Below are 8654 nucleotides of genomic sequence, written 5' to 3' on the forward strand. Positions count from 1 at the left end.
TGAATTTGACTGCTTCATTTCATCTTCAAAGATTTTGTTTTTAGTATATCAAAATGGAAGTGATGTTTGTATGTTTATTTTTTTAATTAATTTGCAAAGCTTATAGTGGAATCTTGACAATTTTCTGGTTGTAGTGTCTGTATGTCATCTGCCAACATCTCTGATGATGGCTTGTAGTTCATAGTGTCTGCTGTAATGTCTTTCATTTCTGCTTTGATTTGAGTGTTGTTTCTATGCTGGGCTGCATATCAGGCGCTTTGGCCAGATGGGTCATGCTGTGCTGTCTGTTCCTAAAACACATAGATAGGAAAGTACTGACATCAGGCCAGGCCTTGAGATATGGTCTCATGGCCCCTTCCCAGCACGCAGGCCTTCTTTCTCAGAAGGCCCGGAAGTCTCATTCCAAATTTGGGAGACAAAGGCCTGGAAAAAGTATAAATAAAGAGAGTTTCCTCCATATTGGGGGCCCAGAATTCGAAGGACACATTTTTCTCTGGGCCTCCACAGAGTTTAATAATAAAATGTAACGCCTGTAGTCGGCGCTGCAGTTCAGCCTTTGCTTTGGAAGGGTGCTGTAACTGTAGTCAGCTGGCCAGCTTAATAAAGGCTCTTAAAATTAAATTCTGAGTCGGTGGTCTATCTCTCTGAGTGAACCCATAACAGTTTCTCTTGTTTCAATGTAGCTAACGTTTAGCCAGTTTTGTGCATGTTGTCAAAAAAACTGCTGGTCCTGGCCTGTTTTTCTCAGTGGTTAAAGCATCGGCCCAGGGACCCAAGGGTGTCAGGTTCAATTCCTGGTCAAGGGCATGTGCCTGGGTTGTGGATTCCCTCCCCATCTTCCATGGGGCACATGTGGGAGGAAACCGGTCTGCGTGTCTCACATCTGTGTTTCTGTCTCCACTCTCCTCCTCCCTTCCTCCCTTCTACTGTCTCTGAAGCAATGGGAAAAATAACCTCCAGAGAGGATTAACAAAGAAAAAAATAAGTATACAAATTTTAAAAAAAACAGCCCTTAGTTATGCTATTCCTCTTTTTGCCTTTCCTATTTCTATTTTATATATAGTTCTAACAGTGATCACTTCCTTTGATAGCCTTGGGTTTACTTTCTAACATTGATCACTTCCTTTGCTAGCCCTGGGTTTACTTTCTTGATGTGTTTTTCATTTCCTATGGAGCAGGGTTAGGCTGCTGTGTGTTTCAGATTTGTCTTAATACAGGCATTTATCTGTATACAATTTACTCTTGGGCTTGCATCTCCTGTACCCCTTTCATAAGCTTTGGTAAGTTGTCTTTCTATACACATTGCCTCCAGATGTTTGTGGGGTTTTTCATATATATTTTATATGTCTTTATTGGTTTTGAGAGAGAGGAAGGAAGAGGACTGGAGAGACAGAAACATCAGTGACCAGGAAACATCGATCGGCTGCCTCCTGGTTGCCCCATAGAAGGCATTGAAGCCCACAACCTGGGCATGTGCCCTGACCAGGAGGAATATAACCAGTGACATTTTGGTTCCTGGGTTTACGCTCAACCTCTGAGCAACACTGGCCGGTGCCTCTAGATCGCTTTAAGGTCCTTTTTTAATTTCACTGACCCACTGGTTGTTTAAGAGTGTGTTATATTTAATTTCAACATATTTATGAATTTCCAGCTTTCTTGAAACTGGAATTGATTTCTAGTTTCTTATGTTATGATCAGGTAAGAATCTTGAAGTGATTTCTTCTGAAAATTTGAGACTTCTCTTTTGACCCACCATTGCGGCAGATAAGAAACTACAAAACTTCTTGGGCATGTGCGATAGTGAAACTGAGACAAGAAAATTAAACACGCTCAAACAATTTGGACAACTTAACAGCCAGCTTGTGAATCTAAGAGCTTATTTCCCCAGATAAGAACATGTGAAAATAAATAGTTTACACCTCCCTCTCTGATCAAAGAATTCACAGCTCGAAGCCCCCTAGTCTGCCATAATAGAGAACAGGGATCCAATAAATGTCATTTGCGCCAGTTAACCCAAGGATAAGATAACGTTAACCGAATGATAGATAAAGCCAGAAGAACAAATAACAAAAACCCCATTAGAACCAGACAGACTCAAGATAAAAATTAAACATTCAACAGAACAAAAGACAAACCCAGACTTCCTTGTACACTAATTCTAAACCATTAGCATATTACAAATGCACCTGAAAAGCTGATGAATATTCTTGTGAAACCTTCCCCCGAGATCCTCACCTTCAGGAAGAGAGAGAGAGAGAGAGAGAGAGAGAGAGAGAGAGAGAGAGAGAGAGAGAGAGAGAACCTTTGGGACCGTGCTGGTCTGGTAGCTCAGTTGGTTTTGAGCATTGATCCAATGTATCTAGGTTGTGGGTTAGATCTCTGATAAAAGCACATAAAAGAAGCAACCACTGAATGCATAATTAAGTGGAACAACAAATGATGACTCCTTCTACATTTTATCTTTCCCTAAAATCAATAAAGAAAAATTAAAAAAGAAGAGGTCGTCAGGACAGAGACTCAAGGCCAGCTCACTCTGGGCCATGCCCATGCCCTTTCCTAGCTTAAACTTTTAACTTTTCTCTAAACTTTAAGGCAGGGGTCCTCAAACTTTTTAAACAGGGGGCCAGTTCACTGTCCCTCAGACCGTTGGAGGGCCGGACTATAGTTTTAAAAAAAACTATGAACAAATTCCTATGCACACTGCACATATCTTATTTTGAAGTAAAAAAACAAAATGGGAACAAATACAATATTTGTATTTGCATGTGGCCCGCGGGCCGTAGTTTGAGGACCCCTGCTTTAAGGGTTCTCACTGGACATTCAACCAGAGGAGCAACTGGTGGCGGCAGCTCACCCCAGGCTTACACCTGGTCTTATCTACATGTTCCCCTTGTCTCTGACATCCCAGTGACCTAACAGCAGCCCTGCCTTGACTCACTGCTTTCCTGCAACCTTTCTAAGGGGCCAAAGCTCCCCTGTTGCTTCTTCTACTCAAAGTTCTTTCTTTGTTTCTATGTCCCTAGCTTTAACAGATGCACTCTCAAAATCACCTGGACTCCTGTTGACAAATCTGTCCTACTCAAATTCAAGAACCCACCCAGTAGAGTCTGGCCTGAGGGAGACCTGCTGCACCCTGGTCCCTTTTGGTAACAGCTTCGTTACGTAGAGAATGTTTCATGTGTGGCTTGACAAGAATGCCTCCTCTGCATTTGGATGGAATGTTCTGTATACATACAGCAGTGGTTCTCAACCTTGGCTGCCCATTACAATCACCTGGGAATCTTGTTAAAATCCTGATTTCTGGGCCTCATCCTCCGGAAATTCTGTTTCTTTGTTATGGCGTGGGGCCACAACATTAGTAACAAAGAAACAGAATTTCCAGAGGATGAGGCTCAGAAATCAGGATTTTAAACAGATTTCCAGGTGATTCTAATGTGCCGCCAAGGTTGAGCACCACTGATATACAGGATTAGATGATCCAGGTGTGGAGAGATGTCTCCTTGACCTCAGTGACTATCACTTAGGGAAAGATGTGACCAGACTCCCCGTTGTCAAGGAGATCCCTCCACCTAAGTGACTCTGTGATTCCCAGAGCTCACTAACAACATGGGTTCTCACCCTTCCCCCACACTTGGTCATTAAAGCTCCTGTAAACATAACAAGATTGGCTTCTTGCTTTAGAGGGAAAAAGAGGGAGGGGAAAAAAGAGTATGTGGTTATCACCAAGAGGAGTGTGAGAATACTGTGGGAGAGATCAGGGTATCAAAGTGGATAAACATTTCTCTGCTACAAGGAGTGAGTGTCAGGCCCATGAAATATCTGAGAAGACATTGGAACCATATTCTTACAATGTAGTGCTTAGGATATGTTAGAAACTCTGAAGCAAAATCCTTCCCCAATTTCAGATAGCTAAACTAAGACTTTAGGCGCCTGTCTGCACATATAGTGCTATAATTGGTGGTTTGGGGAAGAAACTTTGTCATTTGAAAAAATCAGATGAAGAGTCTTAATTCTTCCTTTATGCTAAGGATGGTTAGTATATATTGACACTGTGCCTGGTTTTGTGTAAGATGTACTGGAAAATAAAGAAAATGACAAGGCCAGCACTTAAAAAAATTTTTAAACTTCGCCTGAGGATTATTGATTTTCAGAGAGAGAGAGAGAAGCATCAATGCGAGAGAGGAACATCAATTGTTTGTCTTCCATATGTGCCCCGACTGGACGCCGAAGCTGCAACTTTCTGATGTATAGGATGATGTTCCAACCAACTGAGCCACCCAGCCAGGGTGCACTTAAAAAATTGGAATCCAAGGACTATTTGAAGAACCAAAAAGATTTGCCTCAAAAATTTTTCTATTAATCAAACAATTGCAGGATTTTTCCAGTTTATGTGGGCAGAAGCCTGGGGCATGTTTGATAATGAATTGTCACCATTTTAGACCAGGGAGGAGAAAAATTGTTATTAAAACAGGAACAATTTATATACCTGGATGCAGTGACCAGACTCTGGTTTTGATGTTGTCCCACTTAATCATTACAGAATAACAACCCCCCCAAAACATATTGGTTTAAAACAATAATTTATTATTATCTCTCTCAGTTTGGCAGCTTTACTGCACTCATATGGGTAGTGTATCATGTGGCCTTAATCAAATTGCTGTGGGAAGTGAGGTTTTCTGATGGATGCTTTCCTCATGTCTGACACTTCACTTGGGCTGGCTGACACAGCTGGGGGCTGGCTGGTTATTTCTCTTTTCACATGACCTTCATGGTTGTCTTAGACCTCTTCAAATCACAGAGGTCTCAGGGGTTTGGGATTTAATGAATGGTGACTGGCTTCCGCCAAAAAGAACCCTTAACAAAGCTCAAGCAGAAGGTGTAAGATGTAATGGGACCCAGCTCTAGAAGTCATGCAGTGTCACTCCCATCACATCCTATTGTTCAAACGTGAGTGAGAGAGACGGCCATAATCATGTGGAGAAAATTACACCAGGGCATGGGTACGTTGCCTCGTGGTTCATGATAAGTCATTCTAGACTAGTACTGTTCCACCATCAGGCTCCAGAAACATTCACACTTCCCTCATACCCCAAACTCTGACCACTCTCCAAGGAATTCCCAAGTCTAATACAATAACAGCAACAAGCTCAAGACAGAAGTCCAGGATTTCACCATTTAAATCAGGACCCGGAGCTCACAAAGTGAACGAAGTAAAACTTCTCAGGTGCAGTTCTTTTCAATATGTGCACTCGTGGGGCAAAATACCTCATACATGCCAAACCTACCTGCTGAAACAGACACAGAATAAATGCAATCCACATTTTCAGAGGCAGCAATAGGAGATGTACTAGTATAGCAACCTCAGCTTCATATCATATATGACACCCAGTCAGGCTCATATCTACCCTTTTCTCTAGGACTGTTTTCTCTGTAGCGATTGAGTCCACCCTCCATTCTCAGCTTCTTTGAGTTCTTGCCAAGATGTCAGAATGACAACTCCAGGGGCTCTGATTGGTCATCAGCTTCTTAGCAAGTCCAGAGAACCACTTAGCAGACACACTACTCAGAAGACACTATTCCTAAAAACATACCAAGGCAGATTTAAGAAAGTGGGGAGGAGGGGATCAAAGAGGGCGAAAAGGGGAACATCTGTAATACTTTCAACAACAAAGATAAAAAATAAAACAGAGCCTGGTACATCAAAACAAAGGTAGGTCTTCTGGAAATAGCCCCTTTGGCCACAAGGACTACCTCAGGCATCAATCGTGTCATCTCTCACCATGACCACTGCCACAGCATCTTCTTCAACTCCAACCTTACTAACTGGAATGACCCTTTCCGTAGCCTTCCTCCAACCTAACACCCAGAAGCCTTGAGGTGGCAACACATTGCTATTGGCGCTCTTCAGGCCTTTCTCTGTGTAGAGAGCGCCTGGGGGGCAACTGAGCCAAGGGTCGTCGGCTGAGTCCAGCGGCTTCGGCAAAGCCAAGTCCTGGAGACATACCCTGCCAATGTCAGGGATGTTGTCAGTCCTGACCTTTAGCTCGGGTGCTGGGGGGCTGGGGGCGGGTGGGGGTGTTGGAATTATCTAAGTTCAGCCAGGCACCAGGTGCAGAGTCCAGTCAGGGCTTACGTTTCCGAAAAGCCACAAGAATGAAGAATTGCAGCTTGATCTTTAAGCATGATTTCACATAATTTCCTTTGTCTTAAACTCTAGTAAAACTTCCTGGTATCATGCTGTATCTAATAAACGTGCTGCACTAGCTCAGGGTCATCATCTCTCGATCCAAGAACAGTGTCCCACCTGGTCCCAGCTTTCCCTACTGTCTCTGTGTCTGTTTCATTCTTTTTCTCAATCCCCCGTCAACTCTAGTCATGACTGCTCTGCTCTCTAGCAATGCTGGTCATGGCTAAAAGAGAACACTTATACTTCTGGGTTTCATTTCATACTGGAATAAAATGTACCCCCCCCCACCCCCTCCGCTGAACTCTCCATAAGCTCTTGAGCTTTGATTAGGCACAAACTCTTCCTTTCACCTTCTTTGTCTTAATCTTGATCACTTCCCTCTTTTTCTGTTGTTAATCCTCACCCGAGTGTATTTTATGCCATTGATATTTTTCAAGAAAGAGGAATACCTAGACAATCCTACCTGGTGGCCCTGCTAAACAAACTCACAATAATTGCCCTTTCTTTGAATGATATTCAAACTTGTGGAATCCTGGAGGTCCCCGGTGGTAGCAGGGACCTTTTTTTTTTTTTTTTAAATTTCTTACAAAACCATGTGTCCCATCCAAACAGGACAGTGCAGGCCCTCCGCCAGCCATTGTGGCCCAAGGGGGAGGGCCCCATGAACAGGTGGCTGCCAACCCCAGGAGAGCCATCTGCCCCTCTGCACAGGGCCGGTGTGAGGATGGGGGTCCGGCTGCAGGGTCTGTGTTGCCCCTGCCCAGCTGCTGGCAGAGAAGGCACACCCTGGGTCCCGGGCTCTGAGTGCCGAGAATGCACGATGCTATTAAGTCGTTCCCGAGACGGCAATGACGACTACCAGAACGAGGACAAAGGTGGACACACAGATGGTGATCAACACTTTCTTCTTCCCGGCCTTCCTCGGGCTCTCCAGGGCCCTCCTGACATGTTCCTGCCCACGTTCCACGTAGCCTGCTGAGCTCAGGATGTTCTTCTCAACCCGGTTGATCGTCTCCCCCCGCATCTCCACCTCAGCAGCCAGAAAAGTGAAGATCTCATGAAGGTCACGAATACTGCGTTCAAGCTGGATCTCGCTGTGCCGGGCCGGGATCCCACTTAGGGCCTGCCGCGACACCTGCGTGCCCTTCAGTAGAGTGGACACAAACACCTCGCTCTGCCCGCTGTCCAGCATCTGTTCTAGCTCCTCACCAGACACCATGCCAGCATTTGTGACCTTCAGCTGCCTCCGAGTCCGCTCCACATTCTTCTCCCGGTACTCGGGCTGCATCGAGTTGCACTTGTTGATGAGCTCCACGAATTGCTGGGACAGGGCCCCTTGCTGCGTTTTTCTCATTCTTGTGTTGACTGAATTATAATTCTCATCAGCTTCCTCCTTCTGGGGCTCAATGGCCTTGAGCTGCCCGCGGATCTCCCTCCCCAGCTGTTTGATCTCTTAGGGGCGCAGGTTCTGCAGGTCCTGCTTCCTGCTCTCCTCGAGAAGGGGTGTGGCCAGGATGGTAACCTGCTGTTTCTCCAACTCTTGGACTTTATTCTTCAGCTTGACAATAGTCTGCCGAATTGTCCGGACCTTCTGGAAGAACTAACTCATCATCCGGGCTCCCCAGCCGTGCCTTGCCCGAGTGAACCACCAGCGCGACCCGCTCCCTGTCCTCATCGTCCGAGCTGTCAACCCCCTGCCTCAGCTCTTGGGTCCTGTCTCGCATGGCGGCCCGAGCTCCCTCTCCCCAGCACCTGAGCCCTTAGGGCCTCAAGATTTTAAGTTTGGAACTCCCGTACTGCCCTCACACCCCGACACTCCCCTCCGCCTTCACCCTGCGGGCTCCCACACCCCCCATGAGCCGCCAGAGGCTCTGTCCCTGACATCATCCACAGTCAACTCAGTCCACCTCACGTGGATTATTACACCCCTCTTTATCTGCTTTGTGCTCATGGTGGCCAGGAGTGATGTCTCAGATACTAAGATATGACAGAGAGAGTCCAGGGATCAGTGTTCAATAAGAAATCTGTGAAGTACCTCTGAGGACTTCCCCACCCCATTTTTTCTCAATCCTCTTCAATGCAAATCTCCCAGCAGATAAGGCATATCTCAGAGAATAGAAAGACCTTCTTATTCCCTAAAGCCTTCTCTTCTCAGTGTCTTTTGCTTGTCCATGACTGATAGGACACCTTCAAAACAGTAAGTTCCACATCTTGGCCTTATTTCCATTCCTCTCCATCTACCAAATCTCTTGGTTACCTGATATCGCAGGTGTCCTATGAGTGACAGCAAAACTCTAAATTTGGATTTTTATAGATGAATTGTTCACTCCACATCAAATTTTTATTGCACCCAGAAGTTTCCCTCCAGATTTTGTTGAGCTTGAAATTTATACAATTTGAATTTCATATGAGTTAGGAAAAAGAATGTCAAATTGTGAACACAAAATTGAATGTTTACTTAGAACCA

The 8654-nt window shown here is 45.1% G+C and overlaps 1 pseudogene; it reads right to left on the reverse strand.

The window, feature by feature from the left end:
- Positions 1-6746: 6746 nt before the first annotated feature.
- On the reverse strand, positions 6747-7962 carry LOC132216688 (syntaxin-4-like; annotated as a pseudogene).
- Between the last annotated feature and the right edge of the window lie 692 nt (positions 7963-8654).

Source organism: Myotis daubentonii, chromosome 15 (assembly GCF_963259705.1).
Source record: "Myotis daubentonii chromosome 15, mMyoDau2.1, whole genome shotgun sequence".
NCBI classification, from domain to species: domain Eukaryota; kingdom Metazoa; phylum Chordata; class Mammalia; order Chiroptera; family Vespertilionidae; genus Myotis; species Myotis daubentonii.